Here is a 19,124-nt window from a genome sequence, read left to right as displayed (position 1 = left end):
TAGAGTAAGAAATCCAGAGCGAACAAGAGGAAAACAACCGGTGAGTAAAAAGATTTTTTTAAACTTCTATTTGTGAAGCAAACAATTCTCTCTGAAAACCAACGGGTGTGAGAGACAAAACCTTTGGTTGGCGGATTTCATTAAGAATCATATCTTCTGAAACTCAGAAGTTCATTTTGAAAACCCATCGTATCCCATAGAAAAAGATTTGACGGAGTATTTAATCTTTAAACTTTTTCTTTTCATCTGAACTGCTTTTTTGTCAAAGAGTTTCATTTAAACTACTAAAACGTAGACCAAAATGGGTTGAATGAATTTTACTTGAATTCTAGTGCAGACTGCAGAGACGAAAATACCAACACATTTCTTTCAAGATAAATGAAAATGTCATCTCATATCTTAAGCAAATTGAAAAGATAAATGTTACTGTTTAATTAAACGATAATCATAAAATTTTTATTAATACAACCAATATAGTCATTAAACGAAATTCTTCTTATTCTAAGTAATTGTGAGAAGTCAGAAAAGTATATCACAATTTTAAAAAGTCAGGACTTTTGTGGTTAATTAATTAATCGAATGTGGTAATTTTACTTGTATTACTTTTTACTTTTTTACTTTGATCGACAAATTATTCCCTGGATTAAATACGCTCTTAAACTTGAAATATTTTTAACTCAGGTTTTTCTGACATCGTCAGAACCGTTACCTGGAACCCATAGATCCTTCTTCCACGAGACTGTTGATGAATCTGATGAGGTTATTGAGATCCCAGCTCCAGGTAGAATTAAACTAGGGTTTCCACTTTTCCGAGAAAAAAATACATTTTTGAAATGGAAAGAACCGGAAAATGTTACTTGAAGCTTAATTTCAGGATTATACAGGGCAAATTCATAACCAAAAATTTCTCCTGTTTACGAACTGGAAACTGGGGGAACAAACACTAAAAAACTAAGTTACGTAATTTTCCTATTTTCGGAATTATTACGTAGCCGTCCGTAATTCCCAAACAACGTTCCAGAGATTTATGGTTGACAAGAAAAAATGGTTACGGATATCATTTAGAGTTTTGGAATAGTTTCCATAACGGAAATCGAAAACAGAATTCGGATTACTTCCGACCGGAAACCATAACCTTGAATTCCTGTGAAAACCCCAGATAAAAATTTAAAACCCAAGGTTAAAAAAAAATTATATATCTATAGAAATGTCTGACGTATGGTTTTTTTTGTATTTTATTGACAATGTTACCATAAAGGAATTGAGTCGTTGCCACAAACTCTGATTTTATAATCCCAATATCTCTGCAACCAAATGTCGTAGACCTTAAATATTTTCAAACTCTGAATTCTGGTAGATCAAATAATCTAAGTTTAAAATATAAAAGGTTTAAGCCATCAAGTTGCACAGATATAGGGATTAGAAAATTGAAGGTTGTGGCAAAGACTCAACTCCTTCGGTCTGTGGAAAATTAAATTATTGCCATTTAAATTTGTTTATAAACTATTAATGGACAGTGTCCATATTTAAATAATTTAATAAATTATTGGCAGACCAAATATAATTTTTGTAGAATATCATAATTTTAAATGGAAAAGCTGATTTTGCTTTGAAACAAATAAATTTTTCTTTTTTGTCATTTCTGTAATTATCGTGTCATCTGATATTAGATTTTTTACAGATTTGATTTATTCAAAACATGGACTTCTGGCGTTTTCCTATAACAACAGAATTTTATTTCTCTTGCACGATTTATGATTTAATTGTATTCAATATTCTTTTTCATCGTATTTAACAAATAAAATATATTATACAATATCAACAATATATGAATGCTTCGAATTGAATTCAACTATGATAGGTTGTAATATCTCAATAATTAATTTTAAAGGGAAATGTCCACATTTTCATACAAAGGGTATGGGGGGAGAACTTTCTGAGATTTTATAGATTTCTCTCTGATATTTTGCATGGAGACCTGAATTGTAATATAGTTTTAGAATCTAAAACGAAAATGCGGGAAAAAGTTCCTTCCCTATAATTTTCCCGCATTTTCCGGACAATTTTTCAAAAACTTTGGTTGGGGAATCTCAATTCTGGACTCTAGAATTCCCCCCTCTCCGTATACCATTCCCCCCTTACCCAATTGTTCTCCTCCCAAAGGCCAATGAAGCCTTCTGACTATATTACGAGAGATTTCTCTCTGGGTTTTTGCATGCAGGCCTGAATTGGGATCCATTTTTTGAATTAAAAAAATCCCAAAATTTGTCTGGCTTTTTTCGGACATTTTTTCAAAAAGAGAAATCTCATTGGCCTTATGGAGAAGGAAAGGGGAAAGAAATGATATAACAAGAGGAGGGCCTTCTAGACTCTAGAATTGAGTTTTTGAAAAATGTCCGAAAAGTGCGGGTAAAATGAGGAGGGAAATTTTGTATTCCCCATTTTGTTTTTTAATTTAAAAAAATGGATCCCAATTCAGGCCTGCATGCAAACAATCAAGAGAGAAATCTCTAGTAATATAGTTGGAAGGCTTCATAGGCCTTATGGAGGGGGAAAATGTTGGAAGGTTGGGGATGGTATGAGGATAAGGGGAAATTCATTCTAGGCTCTAGAGTCCAGAATTGAGTGTCTTGACCCGAAGTTAGTGATTTTTGACAACCAACCTGGACCTAATACAAAGTTTTTAAAAAAAATTGTCCAAAAAAGGCGCAAAAAATTTTCCCCCCCATTTTGTTTTTGATTTAAAACCTAGATCCCAATTCAGGCCTGTTTTGCTTGCAAAAAATCAGAGAGAACTCTCTAATAACGAAGTCAGAAATCCCCACTCTTTGTATGGAACCCTTTGATTGAATTATTTAAGATCTGAGTAGAATAATGCAATTTAAATGGACACTGTGCTCTTGGGTGTAAGAAGTTTTTAACCATGTTCTCCTTATATACTTTGAGGACAATTTTTTGGCCACTAGGTGTCTCTCCCAGGGTAATCCCTAAAATAGCGAGAGCAGAGACATATACCGACGTTTTAAACTCTGTGAATTTATATGGACACTACGTTCTTGGGCATAAGACGTTTTAACAATTGAAATCGAATTCAATTCTCTAAATGTTTGGATTGGCCGGCTCTAGCTTGGTTATAAATAATAATAACGCTCTACTTTTTATTTGAGATTACCTCCAGATTTTAAAATGTTTTAAACCCCTGGAGAACAAAAAACAATCAATATAATTTTTCTAGTGATAAATTAATTTCAAAACTTGACAAACAACTTCAATACTTTAACAAAATAAAATCACCATTAATACAACAAACATAGAACGTTAAAAAAACACAAAATTATTAAAATGTTGCTTCAGAGAAAAAAAAATTCTTTTAAAACTTTACAGTGTTTTCCTAAAATGTGTTTAAATGAATTTATTTAATCTTTGAAGAATGCCAGACTTTCAAATTTTCAAATTTTCACTTAATTGCATTTACACAAGAGTAAAATCTAAACATTTTTATTAAAAAATCATTTAAAAGACTGACAATATGAGATATTTTAAATTCGGTGATGGTGATGGACCAAACCTCCGTAGAGTAAAAAAAGTAGATATTAGTTCCACATTTATTGAAAATATATTTCGGTCTGAGTTGATGAGATATATTTAATGTGAAATTAGCTTTAAATCAACAGATTCTTCAGATGTGCGGTTAACACAAGGTGGCCAGGTTTTTTAATAAAAAACTCATCTCAAATATCTTTTTTACTAATCTTTATTTTTTAAGACCCGGTCCCCGCGAAGCCCTGCTACTACCCAACTCTAAAACTTCCTCGCCGATCTTCTAAACTACAAAAGCAATCTAAGAAAAAAAAGGTTTGACATGGTTAATCTAACTTTAGAGCATAGATAGATCTGTGATGTTTCAAACTATGAATTCTGCTATAACAGCAATAGTCATAGTTTGAAATGTCAAAAAATTACATATTCAGTTTTATAAATATAGGAATTTGAAAATCAGATTTGTGGCAACTTCTCAGTACTTTTAATAAAACCTTTTAGCTATTCTCTTATGTTATTTTTTGGCTAAAAAATCGATTTAAACAATAACAACTGCTCGTTCAGTGCCACGTTTCATTGTTTGATATATTTTTTTGCGGGAAATTCAAGTCGTCTTTGTTTAGAAGAATAGTGTTACTACTCTACCTGTAATAGGGGCTCGGAACTACTCGATTATACCTCAGGTAAAAGTTATGTAGAAAAAATCCGCAAAAGTTAGAGAATGATTAAAAATGACCACTTTCAGAGTAACAGTTAAAATCTTAACTGTTAATAGAAAAGGGAAGGGGGCGTTAAGGCCTTCTATGTTGCTTCTCTGTCATCATATTCTGTCCTGTTGTGTCAAACCGCTTACAATATCTTGGTGATTATTCAGAACCAACAGAGATTGCAACAGCTGTAATCTTGCTATTTTTTTTACATTTCATAATCCAATTAGAGATTCGAAACATGACTCACATGACTCCAGTAAAGGTTTATAGATGTTTAAAAATAAAAATTCCAGGAAAAAATGTAATATAGTCTAATATTTTTGAAACTGTAAAAATTTAAACAAAAAATTTGTCGCGAAATATCATTTAAAAAGAAAATGGCAGCTTGAAGAGCAACAGTTAAAGAAGAGATCGTCTAGACATAGTGGTTGAGCTGAAAGTGCAGTTTTGTAGAGAAAAACTTTAGGATTCATTTAAGATACTGAGGAAACATTTTTACGGTGTACAATTGTTAAATAAGAGCGTAGAGTCGTTTGAAATATTTTACCAGTTGTTTTAGTCAGCAGAAGAAACTTTTTTTTAACAATTGTTAAGTAACATGGGCAAAACATGCAACAAACACTATTTATTTTACAAACTAGTTGCATGTATACAAACAGGTTGAGAAAAAAATAAACCTTTATCATTGAAAATAAGTTATATGAATTTATTTAAAAATCTAGCAAGTTTATGCAAATTCTTTCATGCTAGGGTCGCTTGTTGGAGGTTTTCTCTATTTTATCTGTGAAGACGACATTTTGAAGAAATCAGCGAATAAAAATAAAGAAACAGCAAAAGTAATGTGATAATAAAATAATCGAGTCGTCGTTTCTACTATGGCTTTATCGATAATTTCTTTTAATAAATATGTTCCTAAACAGCAAATTAGTCTATAAAAAATGCTTTTTTACATTTTTTTAGGGTTATGAAATGAATGAATGGAATGAAACAACCCAAGAAATATTACAAGGACTTTACGCTCTTATTCAAAAATTGTACACTTTAAAAATGTCTTATTGGTATCTAATGAATTCTAACGTTTTTCTCTACAATACTCCACTTTCAGCTCTACCATGTCTCTCCTTTTGAAAACTCACCTTGATATTAGAAAATGAGCGCGAAGTGTCCTGTGTCCGAATTTAATGAATTTAAGCCGCGTCCCAAATCACCTAAAAACCGGTTTCAATTGAGCGTCAGCTTAAATCTTGAAAAACCTAATACTATTTTAAATGGAACCAACCATATTTGAGCCGTGGTTTAAATTTAAGCCGCCGCTCAAATTCTTTAAATTCGGCCTCTGAAGTCTAGTCTACATGTATAGCTGAATGTACGATACTGTAATATTACAAATTTTACAATCAATATTTTCTAGGATGAAGAAGCAGATGGGCCAGGTGTTAGAAAAGACAGTGATGATATATTTCAGCCAATTAGACACCTTTCAGGTAGGAATTATCTGAAAGCCACACAGTCGACTTTTAAGTGTCAGAATGCTTGGATGTACCTTACTAACCCTCTTAACATGTGTCTGGTCCTAAAGTACCAAAGGTACAAAATTAACTAAAAGTATTCAAACACTTATATTTGCTCATTAGAAAAACATTCGTCGAATTAGATATTATAAAATTGATCTCGGCTGGAACTTGGGAATGAAAGAAAGGTTGTTGTTAATAAGAAACACACATATCAACATACATATATATGGATTTAAACAAGATAACAACAAAATTGCACAATCAACACAAACTTTAACTTTCTAATACCTATTTCTCTACAACCTGGTGTTAAGCACCTTTGGTATTTCAAACATGGTTTCTTCAAACAGAATCTCAAAGTTCTGCAACATCAGGTTGCAAAGATTTAGAGAATAAAAAATTAGATTTTTGTGGAAGAGTGTTTAGTTTCTTTAAATAAAGAATACATTAAACAATAATAAAAATAATGCTTTCTGTCCAAATTTCTTTCAGTAAGATCTTTTTATCATGAGCTTGCATTGAATTAAACAGTTTTTTTGAAACATTAAATAAACAATTTTGATTTTATACGTGAAGTTAGATTTAGTTGTGGAAAAAAGATGTGAGTTTGGTAAGGGTAAAGTTGTTAGGTAGTTAGGATAAAAATACTATTTAATGTTTGGTAAAGTTGTTAGGTAGTTAGGATAAAAATACTATATAATGTTTGGTAAAGTTGTTAGGTAGTTAGGATAAAACTACTATATAATGTTCGGTAGGATGTTAGTTAAGGCTTTTAAGTATACTTTCAATACCCTACATAAAACAAGTTTCAGTTTAAAATTTAATCGCAATATATCTATTTGCCTTGTCAGTTTGATGGTATCCAATAAATGTTGACACGACTTAACTTGGATGACCCCGAGCGAACCCAAGAATTGTACTTAATTCATCTAAAAGAGTATATTTTAGGTTTTTGAAATATTCTATTCTATATTTTATTATCTTAAATGATTTAATTGAAAATATTAAATCTAATCTTTTTAAATAGACCTTATTTCTGAACACACAACTAAATTCTTAAATTTTATTATTTGTAAATTTAAGGATTTAGAAAAATAAGCTGCAAGAAAATTAATACAATTTTTGTATCATCAGCTGGATTAAAAAGTTTAATCTTTTCATTCTATTCACTAAATTCTAAAATAGTGAGAAAAAAATTACAATTTTGTCATCATCAAGTTTCATAGTGATTTAACCTCTAATAAGATCAAGCTTAAAAGAAGAAACATATTGTAGAAAATGTGATATCAAATCTAGATAATACAATTAGGAGAAGATTAATCTTATCAAACGTACTGGAGAAATGATACATTTGAAGTTGTTAATAAGTGGACAATAAGACCAAATTAAAGTCAAAGAGAATAGAATATATATTAGAGGGGAATTTACTAGAAAAAAGTGTAAAACGGCCATTTTGTTCTACTGTTTCCATACTGCAGGTGTACTTCACATAAATATGCTATATAACCTTTTGGGCCCTGGAATATCATTTTATAGAAAATCTAAAATTAATGTTTAAAGAAAACCAAATTATGAAATAGGCTGGTTTTATAATTGACCAATGATCATTTCACATAGACTCTATGCCTTTATACAAACGATGATTTTCCGTTTTAACTATAAATCAAATGATGGTTTTTATTCACCTAATTCATTATAAAGTTTATCTAACAGCTTTAAAAATTTCGAAATTGAAATGAATAGTGTAGGGAACATACTGTATTAATGTACTCTACTGCATATAATTTGTGAACATTTACATGATTTGTACACTTTGAACTCCCTTTCAGACTGAAAGGGACTGAAAAAATTCATACCAAGAGATTCTTTAAATTCCCCTCTAATATATATTCTATTCACTATGCTTTTATTCCATGATTAAAGTTTACACTAGATTAAAATCTTCTATATATATACTTTTCTTGTCTGTCTGTCACATAGATTCATCTTGGTCATGTACTCCAATTGTACAACCAACTATAGAATTGTCTTTTTGTTTGTTTGTTTGTATCCAATTAACGCCAAAACGGCTGAACCGATCGACCCCAATTTTTTTGTGAGCCCTTACATTACCCCAGGGAAGGTTTATGGGTGATCAAAATTTCAAAAATTAGCCTCCAACAAAATTTGATTTGCATTGAATTTTGAAAATCCTAAACTTTTTTTTAATAAAAATCGCGAACTTTTTTTTTGTTCTTGTTTTGCAATGTATACAAAGATGAAATATTTACAATTGAACAAGAAGATAGGATCGAAGCGCCCTAAAAACCTAGCATATTATAAATCTCTTAGTTAAAGAGTTATTGAGAAGAGGAAAAATCTCCTTCTGTCAATTGGGAGTGTGAATCTAAAAAAATTTACTAAAATAATTAACTATCATTGTGAGTGAAGCTTAATGGTTCCTTGGATTAAATTCTAATTTCCCTGAGGTACTCAACGGAAAATAAGCAAGTTCATCCTAATTTGTTTTTGGTTGTCGAACCGATGTATAAATTCCTTTTCCAGTTTATTTTATAAATGTTCTCAACTTTCTTTTCGAAAATAAAAAATTGACCTAAATTTTAGAACAAATCCATTAATTCTTTTGTTATTGGTTGAACAATGAACAACGATATTCCTGATGTAAAAGAAAATTTGTGTTAATTAATGCCTAATTATATTTAAGACGCTTATTATTATGAATTAGAAAAGAAACCAGAGCACATGGAAAAATTATAATAAAAACTCTTCTTCCATCATATTTTGCTTAGTTGTGTAAATCTAAAAAGAATTTTATCTATATAAATTGTTAAACTTTAACAATTAATCTGAGATATGTTTTGCTCAGGAAAATTTAGAAATAGCACTTTTGTGCTTGGTTCATTTCAATTATTTCAAATTTTTGCCGGCCTTTCAAATTTGCCAATAATATTCTGTATTTTTTTAAGTTGGAATGAAATACTTAGCTGACTGGTCTTTTATTGTACAATATAAAGTAGAAAATTACATCTTTCTTTTATTTACGGACAAAAAATTATTTTATCTTACTAACACCCTTTTCTTAAGAGTAAAGTAGAAGACTGAACAAGAAAAATGTTTATTTTAATATAAATATTTACTATATTCACTTCTTTTTCTTTTCTTGTTGAGCCTCTATAGACACTATACAACCATTTGAAACTTAATGAGTCACAATAAATTGGGTCAATAGCAGTATACAGGGCGATAAAACTTTAGACAATAGTGCAGGACATACTTTCTGATTAATAAAAAAAGTTAAAGAAATTGATTTTTTGGATTCTTTTCTATAATATTTTTTCTACGTTTTCATTAATATTGTACTCGAACTTTAAAATCAAATACTTTTTAACAACAGAAGTTTTAATTTTGAATTTAGTCTGAAAATAAATTTTATGAAACCATATTGTGACTGTGTACATTATCAGTCATGCTATTAACTTCATGGTAAAAAAACCCCGTGGTGCCTTTTTGGCCTGTGCATTTTTCAAACTTTTATTTTCCTTGACTGTAGTTGTACTTTAAATAAAACGTTTCATTTGGATTTTAAATAGAAATAGTAAGTCAAGGGTGTCTAATAAGGATTTAAGTTTTTCATTGATGGCCAAAATCTCCCCTTTAGAATTTTAAAAATTAGTAAATGCTTGATTTTACAATTAAGATTTTTTCTTTTATTCATTTTTGAGAAAAAATTTAATTTTTGCTACGGGACTAGGAAATAATTGACGTTTTTAATTCCAGACATTGCGCTATTATCCTATTTTTGATTTGACATGTGTACCCTACAGTACAAGTCTCGAAGTCAGCCATGAAAAGGTAAAAAGGAAGAAGCATATTGAGACTGTATAAAAGTGCGTACAAATGTACTGAAACTGGTATTAATTTCTTTTCGATATAAAACATACATATGATGTTGATAGAATATTTTTTGAAAAAAGTTCTCAATTTCCTCTCTATTTGTACTCAAAATTCACCCTACAACGAAATCCTGTCAATGTACTTCCTTGGTCACATGGAGAGATTAAAGTTTGCTGAAGCATATTGGGTCACCTCCGTTGGAGCAGAGCCCACCAGAGGGTATTTTACACTCAGGCTAGCACACTAATTACTCCACCGCGCGGTGGGATGGTAATTAACACTCAAGACACTAATTACTCTGTAGGAGGGATTGTAATCAACACTCAGGACACTAATTACTACACCGGAGAGATGAATTTTAACACTCAAACACTAATTACGACACTAATATACTCTATTGGAGGAATGGTAATTAACACTCAGGACACTAATTACTCCGTAGGACTTAAGAGTGATTGTACTTAACACTCAGGACACTAATTACCCCACAGGAGGGATGATAATTAATACTCAAACATTAATTATTCCACGGGGGGGAGTAATTAATACTCAGGACACTAATATACTCTATTGGAGGAATGGTAATTAACACTCAAGACACTAATTACTCTATTGGAGGGATGGTAATAAGCACTCAGGGCACTGCACTAATTACTCCACCAGAGAGGGATGGTAACTAACACTCAGACCACGTATTGCTCCACTGGAGGGATGGCAATTAATACTTAGGACACTAATTAATCCACCGGAGGGATGGTAACTAACACTCAGACCACATATTACTCCTCTGGATGGATGGTAGTTAACAATCATAAAAATAATTACTCCACTGGAGGGATAGTAACTAATTGTTCCACCGGGGATAATAATTAACACTGAAGCCACTAATTACTCCACTGGAAGGATGGCAATTAACACTTAGGACACTAATTAATCCACCGGGTTTTGACTGTAAATTACTTTACCCTATGATGGAGTAGTTAATAAAAATGTGCATTCCCTTGGTTGGAAATAATTTTCCTCCGGTGGTCACCGCTCCAGCAGAGGAGACCGAATACGCTGATGCAAACTTCAATCTCTCGGTCAAATGTAGGTTTTTAAGATCAATTCAAATAGTAAAAAAAACTAATCTTTGACTTGAGCCTTCATTGCGCCCATATGTTCCCTTGTAATTACCATTAGACCCAATAATTCTGTTTGGTTGAATAATTCGGCAAATGATAAGTACACATTCAATTGCATAGATTTGTAAATTTAGCTAAGTTACACTTTTCCTAAGCTTTTCATAAAAAACTAGGATTTTCTAGAATTATTATCAAATACAATTAAATTAGAATTGAATTTTCATGTTTCTTCTTTGTTTGAAAACTTAGCAATAGCATATATGCATCAAAATAAGTATATAAACATTTAAATAAATTACCTAAAACACTTAAATATTTTGCACAAACATTTTCTCTTTATTGAAAAGATTCCTTTATTATCATTTTTGCCCTTATCTTGCTTAAGCACTACAAACCAAAATATAAATTTAATTTCGTTTTATTCTGTTATGTTCAAATGTAATTATATGCATTATCAATCATAACTCCTTTTAGGACGGTTGATTTTTAATATACATCCAAATAAATTTTCTGTTCTTTGTTTTTTTGCTTAACATCAAACTATAGGATCTACAAGGTCGAAAAGTCGTACAAGTAACTTTGTAATATTTTGAACTTATTTTACAGCATTTTTTGTAAGATTCTAAAATTAATCTGCTGAGTCACAATCTTTTAGATTTTCTTTAAATTAGGTTTGTCTAATGTGTACTTAGAAATATAAGACTTTGAAGGGAATGGTTTCTGAAAATTGGTTTTGTTGTTTTTATGCACGGATATGAAGAAAACAATTTGGGAAACAAACGAGAAAAAAGAATTTTGAAAAAAAATCTTTAGCTTTTCTGAAACAACATGTTAGAATCTATATTCGCTCTACATCTTGCATTTTAATACAGAACTGAAGTTTTCGAAATCTATATAATTCAGATATTTTACAGGTAAGATGTTTTTCTTTAAATATTTCAATAATGGTTTCAAATATGTTGCTGTCTACACCTAAAAAATTTAATACCAATTAAACAAATCTGGAATAGAGTTTAACACTGATAGAATCCGGTTTTATTTAACCATCAATATATTTTATGTAACCTTTTCAAGGAATTTTTTTTTAAGTTTACTAAATAAGGTATTTATAAAGCTACTACTGGTTTTTTATCCAAATAATAAAACAAAGACATTCGTTTATATGTTATCTATAGCCAGTCAAACGGCTGGACCGAATGGGCTGAATTTTTTTGTGGACACTCATGGGTGGCCGGGGGTGGGGGGGTTGGTGTGTTAAAGGCTAAAAAAATTATTTTTTTTCTACGGGCAACGCCGGGTCCTATAACTAGTAATCTATATATAAATTTTGCTTCTCTATCTGTTTGTTAGTATCCAATAAACGTCAAAACGACTGAACCGATCGGGCCCAAATTTTGTGACCCCAGGGATTGAATGTTCGAAATCTAAAAAATTTGTGTTTAAATTTTTTTTATTTTTGTAAAATTTTGAAAATGCACAAAAAATAATGTGAAATTCGCAAACTTTTTCAATATTTTTTATTACACTGTGCAAAGAGAAGATTCTCACAGATAAGGCCACAATTAAAAGTTGAAATATAATATTGACGTGAAGCGCCCTAAAATCCTAGTAACATTAAATACACATTGGTTTTATTGAATGTCGTCTTCCTGTTCCACAGTTTATTTGTCTTAATGCATTATACTTATGATTAAACTGAATCATAATTTAAAGATGTACGTGTTTTCGTTTCAAAAGTTATATTTAAATCTTTATTTTTTTCCTACTTTGTGATTTGAAAGAAAGATCTAGAAGTATATTTTAGAAAATTGTCTGTGAAACATTTCTTAGAGCCTATAAAAAGAATTATTTTATTTTTATGTACATAGATATAAAAAAAACTTCATACCCAAAAACGCGAGTGGGGAAATGAAGGTGGGTGGTCGACAAAATCGATTATCCCTATACAATTATTATAACTTTTTTTGGTATTTTAAAAAGGTATAATTACTATTAATCCATTCATTAGTAAATTTTAAGAAAACAATAATGTAAGCAGATGTTGAAAAATTCGAAGTATAAAATCTATCTAGTTTCTGTCCCTATGTATGTTAGCAATAAACTTTAATGTGAACAATAAACCTCCCTGGTTTAATTTCCCATAAATATAAAAATATCTCCACGAGTCATTTATAGAAATTAAGTTATTATCAACTTGATATTAACAAAATCATAATATTTTTCTACAGAAACATACAAAGCAAAAGCAAAATTTAACTTATTTATTATTAACTGATAGTTATTCTTAAAGATAATGCATTAAAAATTACAAATTTTACTATTTGATATATCAGAATTTAGTTTTCGTAGTTTCAAATATAAATGGTTTCAAAGATATAACCATTAGACAATTAGAGCGTGTTGCAAGTGCTCTTTCTTTTGTATGCAAGTAACAATTGTATTAAACTTTCTAGATTTTTTCTTTTCGAAATTTTACATTTACATTTCTAGCAAGCAAGAAAGGAGGTTGTTGCAAAAGGTTTCTTTATTTAGTACTTCGAATTTCTATCCAATATTTAAACACAAAATATGATGAGGGTGTCGTTTAAACATTGTTTTATGACAGTTGTGGTTTGTTTCACAGCCACCATCTTGAATATAAATATATTGCATCCATAAAATTGTTAGGTACTTGAAGTATGTGGGATTTGTAAAGTCTCATGAAATAAATTGGCAATTTTGTTAAAACAGATTAAAGGTAGAGTTTTGATTAATAGGGTACAGAAATGTTTTGCTCACGCTCCATTAGACAGAAGGAGAAGGTCAAATATATGTGACATTTCATGTAAGACTCATATAGTTCTAATGTTACGTAAGAATGAGCAGGGACGCACCGGGAGAGGGAGGGGCTCATGGGTTCCTGTCCCCATTCATTTTTTTCACCCTGAGATTACTTTCTGCATTGCACTCACCTAAACTAACAGTGGGGCCTCCCGGAATAAGGTTCTTAATTACATGTGTAACAGAAATCGAATTCTTGTTTTGAATTTCAGTTGGGGAATTAACTCTAAACACTTTCTCTTCCGTGAAACCGACCATTTCGGGGTATGGACACGCGTTTTGCCTATTGGAAACCGCCCGTTGAAATTAAAAAAAAAAACAAGGAGAGAAGGTTTTTTTATTAAAAAAGATTTTGGCTCTTTTCCGTAGAAATATTCGGAAGGTAAACTTTTTATTAAACTTTTTAAAAATATTTATATTTCTTAATCTTAGTAACTGTCAGTAAGTAGAAAATGAATGACCTAAAGTATGAAGATAATATTATTAGTATTCGAATGAATTTATTCTATTTGTGTTAGAAACAAAAGAAAGTTGGAACAAATTGCGAATTCTAAGGATAAAGACGTTTTCGCGGATTTGCAAATGGAGAATAAATTGAGCTTATATAAATATATTCCTTATAGAGAGATAAAGTGTGGGTTCTTAAATAGCAATAAATATATTTTCTGTGTATTTTAGACAAATTTAGGATTCTAGAAAGTTAACATTAGCACGCAGCAATACCGTTGGAGACGGTGAAACCTACATTTTTAAATCTAGTTAGAAACGCAATTTTGAAACAAAAGATCAAAAACATGCAGGGAACTAGACAGAAGGAGAAGATGAGATTAAAGTGATAATATACTGGTATACTTCCTGACCTCTTAGCTTTTCTAGCTTTTATTTTACGCGCAAGCAAATAGATTCTAGTACAATATAGGGCAACGTAGAATTTGTACACTCTCCGTACAGCTGTATTCTGACGTCACAAGTGCCAATTCAGTTTTTGTGTCCGACAAAATTATCAATAATAGTGATACAGTTTTATAATAAGTGCTTATCTTACAGTAAACTAAGTGCAATTAAATGTATTCTTTATTTTCTGTCTTTACACTTTTTTATTTAATCTTGAAAAACATGTCAACTAATGTAAGAAAATTTCGCTTTTCTTGTTATATTTGACACTTATAACGTCGTGTATAATTGGTTCAGTAGTCTGTTACCACCTATTGTACTTGATAATCTATTTGCGCACAAGTATTATGTATTATATAAGAAAATCTATCCGTTTATACTACAAATAAGAAATTCAAAACATTTTTGTTCTTTTAAATACCTTTTCAAAGGGAAGAGTTATGATTGAAAATATATAAAATTTAAATTTTACTCGCAGTTTATTTTAGTAATATATACTAAAAACGGCACTTTTTGATGATTCAAAACAAGGAATGGAGTGGAGTGGGGGCACTGTGTAAACCATAGTGAACATATCATTTTAGTTGTTTTAAAAAGTAAAATCCACTGTATAATCAACTTTAATCCCCTGTTATGAAATTTGAGATATTGATCGACAATTGATTTTAAAGGAGGCCCAGGGAGGATTGTTTTCTCGCTGTATTTCTACAAATTATCAAAGTATCAGTATTAATCAAAAATGATTAATCGTTTTTTGTTTAACCTTGGACAGGGGCGTATTCAGTGGGGGGGCTATGGGGGCTAAACCCCCCCTGGACCAGTGAAATCTGTTGATTTCAGGGGGTGTTCAGGCCCCAACGGGTGCTGAGCCCCCCTGGAAAGATAAAAAAATTTAAGCCCCCCCTCCTCCCGGACATATTCCTGAATACGCCCCTAACCTTGGATGATTTGTATTTTTAATCAATAAATACGGGAGCTAATTTTGATATTCAGCTTAACAACCGAAATATTTACATCGATATTCTAATTTAAAACGTTTTTTTTTCTGAAGGTTTTGTGTTCGTTGTTCGTTGTCGTATGACGGATACAAGGCCTACGAATTAAGTGTGAATTAAATTATGCACAATTAATAAATGAATGAGAACATGTTTGAATATTATATGGATAGGCTATTTCAGCAATAGACATTTTATAGAAAACGAAATAGTAAGACCATAAAACAATTTAAATTAAATTAAAATGAAATTTCCGGTCTATGAAATGACCTGTCTATGAAATGTCCTGTCTATGAAATGTCGTTTTAATGAAATGGCCTGTCTATGAAATGTCCTGTCTTTGAAATGTCCTGTCTATGAAATGTCATGTCTATGAAATGTTTTGCATATGAAATGTTCGGTATATGAAACGTCCTGTCTAGTCTAAAATATGTCCTGTCTATGAAATGTCCTGCCTATGAAATGTTCTGTCTATGAAATGTCCTATCTAAAAAATGTCATGTCGATGAAATGTCCTGTCTATAAAATATTCTGTCTATGAAGTGTTCTGTCTATTACATGTCCTGAATGAAATATCCTAACTATCCTAAATGTCCTATTTATAAAACGTCTCTAGGAAATTATCTTTATGTCTTGGTTTTGAAAGTCCTTTCTATGAAGTTTCCTAACAACATTTTTAACAAATATGATCATAGAATTTATTGGGAAATAGTGGAATAAGAACACTCCGTTTTTTTACCATAATATGTTTGCCATTATTATACTTGCTATAAATACATTTGCCATAATTGTAACCCTTTTCCTAATTACTTTTGTTATAATTTTCTTATTTTTACAAAGGAGAAATCTAAATTATTAAAAAAAATAATTTCCCAACTTTAGTTTACAAACTGTAAAGTTTAGTACCATATTTTCTAATATTTTCTTCAGTGACCTTCGAGACTACCATGGAAGGATAAACCCATGGTTTGGGAGAGAAATAACTACACCTTTACATTATAGCATATTCATATTCTCTACTGAAGTATTTGAAATGTTCAATATGTTTTGAGTAACATATAATTAATTTTAATAATGGCAGTGTAATTATGGCAAGTGTAACTTATGTCAAGTGCAACTTATGTAATTTATGGTAAGTTTAACTTATGGCAAGTGTAACTTATGTCAAATCAAACATATTATGGCATGTGGAAAAATGTCAAACATATGATGGCAAATGAAACTGAGGCTATAAAAATGCAGATTAGTTCAGGAATAAACCAGCTTTGACTTATTGCCATTAAAAATACGAAATTTTGAATCCCTAATTTGACCAAAAAATCCCGCGGAATTTTCCTCTGGGTATTTTGGTAACTTTTTTGTCCCAGAGTGAGTTATGAAATGTTGTGTGTCCCCTTTCCATAACTCGCTGAAAAAGATACAGCTGATTACATTACAATTGAGAGACGACTTAAGGTTGTAATTTTGACAGCACAAAAATTATAGCCACATTTTCGAATTATCAGTATTAGAGGTACTTGTGATAACTAGGATTCTACTCCTAAAATTAGGTTACAAATGAATGCCGCAAATTATTTTAAATATTAAGGACGACCACTGATGTCCTTTAATTTTCATGTTTCTTGGGACACCCTGTATAAACTTAAATAGCTAGCCAAATATAATGCATTTCTTATCCCCGACCTTCTTTTAGTGAGGTGAGTGCAATTTATAAAATCTGGATTTTCTGTAGAATATAGAGTTTGTATACAAATATAGCTATAACTATTAAAATATAAAAATTCAGTCAACATTAAAATGAAGAATACTTACTCTTATGTTATGTCGTACAGTCGTAATATAATTTAATATAATTTTCATTAAAACAGAAAAAGTAATAAAATCGCATTTCATCTTCATTTAAAAGACAGAAAACGAAAGCACATGTTGAAGAGTCAATGAATATAAATATAAAATGCATAGTTTTTGGATTCATTCTGATTTTGTCAATCCCTGACAATCAGAGATGAAAACTTCAAAAGTTTCCTCTTAACTCTTGATGTTTTCTAAAAATAAAATGATATTAAAGACGACATTAATTTTCTTCTCATATATGTATTTATTTTCTTTTCCAAACAGATCCGAAGTCTGGGTTTTCTATCAATCTCATCCTTGTTAAATCGGATCTATCCTAAAACATCAAATATATTTTCGAATTCTTTGCTTGTTTTGAATAATAAGTTTTATTGTATTTACCTTTACCGTGCCCGTAGACTCTCCTTAGTCCTTACACATAAAATATATCGTTCAAATTCATGTGAACAATTAATCTACTGGACAAATTGACATTTTTGGACGGATCTGAAATTAAATATGTCCCGAAATATCTTTATTTTGTCACAGTTTATCTCTAATTTTGCAGGAGAAGGTTTACTTTTTTTATCAAATGTACAATATATCTACAATTTATTGCAAATTGAAAAAAAGTAAAAAAATTTCATCATGAATTTCAGAAAGAATGTGAGAGGGGCAAAATGTTATCACCCAGTCAAAAGAGAAAAGGCTAAAACATTGTTCGACATGGCTGATTAAAAAGTAGTATTTGAGAAACTGATTAATATCTTGAATTGAATTACAATCTTTACTAATACGATCGAATCATAAACTGTTCAAATATCTTTAGAAATCAGTTGTAACGAACAGATTTATAGCATTTTTAACTATAGGATGTTTGGACCAATGCCAAAAACTAAAGTGAAACCAAATCAATTCAATATGACAGTTGGTTGTATTACGGGGAGTCTCAGAGGTTTATTAGATTTTAAATTATAATTTCTGCGATTCAAATTTTGATTTAAATGGCATAATTTCAAATGACCCTCCATTTGTAGGTAGTGGGTATAAAACGCCCAATCTAACAACAAAACACACCCCAAAAAATGTCCAATCCAATAAAACGTCCAATAACAATTTGTTTTCCAACTCTTTTTTTTTAACTCTCAAGGTTTGGTCTGACAGACTTATTCTTATTTATCCAGAGGCACGCTTATATAAGTTTATGAAGTCATAGAAAATACATATTTTCATTTGAATTGTTGAAAACTGTTTGGACACAGAATATTCGGGTTTTTCAAATAGCACATTATACGTCCAGTGAAACTTAAAGGAAACCCTTCTTTGAATGTAATGATCTATAGGTTAAATTAGGGGTTTCATATCAGAAACAAAGTCTTTTAATGCGATTTGTAATAATTTGAGGAAATGAAAAAAAAATGCAAGGAATCATGAATTTAAGAAAATAAAAAAATCTCTGGAGTCTTTTTAGTCTTATCCTGTGAGTGTATAACCCTTTATTTACTAATGTACAATCTATATTAGGTATAGATTGTACATGGAATTACTGTTTTATCTATGACTAAATACTGTTGTCACATCTTTTTGCATTTGTTTTTGATTTTTAATCTTCTTTTTATGATACCGTCAAATTCTTAATATAAGGACTTTTTTCCCAGTTTGTATGTTATTCTTACAAAAGAGAAATAGTCTGAAAAAGTTAATATAATGAATATGTTTTCTGCTCTGGGTTTTGGCAGCTCGGACTATATGCAGGATTGAGGACACACATCACATTCGGAAACAAGTGGGATCTTTTAT

At 30.5% G+C, this 19,124-nt stretch overlaps 2 long non-coding RNA genes across 2 annotated transcripts; one reads left to right on the top strand and one right to left on the bottom strand.

Annotated features, from left to right (window-relative positions):
• LOC111717901 (uncharacterized) lies at nt 1-5,734 on the top strand. The gene is made up of 5 exons (XR_002768952.1): nt 1-40; nt 682-781; nt 3,767-3,855; nt 4,164-4,223; nt 5,662-5,734. It is a non-coding gene; the product is annotated as an uncharacterized LOC111717901 (long non-coding RNA).
• An 11,831-nt stretch (nt 5,735-17,565) lies between these two features.
• Nucleotides 17,566-17,827, bottom strand: LOC111717900 (uncharacterized). The gene is made up of 2 exons (XR_002768951.1): nt 17,727-17,827; nt 17,566-17,661 (listed from the first exon to the last, which is right to left on the bottom strand). It is a non-coding gene; the product is annotated as an uncharacterized LOC111717900 (long non-coding RNA).
• Between the last annotated feature and the right edge of the window lie 1,297 nt (nt 17,828-19,124).

This window comes from Eurytemora carolleeae, unplaced genomic scaffold (genome assembly GCF_000591075.1).
Source record: "Eurytemora carolleeae unplaced genomic scaffold, Eaff_2.0 scaffold1790, whole genome shotgun sequence".
Taxonomy (NCBI): Eukaryota; Metazoa; Arthropoda; class Copepoda; order Calanoida; family Temoridae; genus Eurytemora; species Eurytemora carolleeae.
This window is presented reverse-complemented; position numbering and strand designations above follow the sequence as displayed.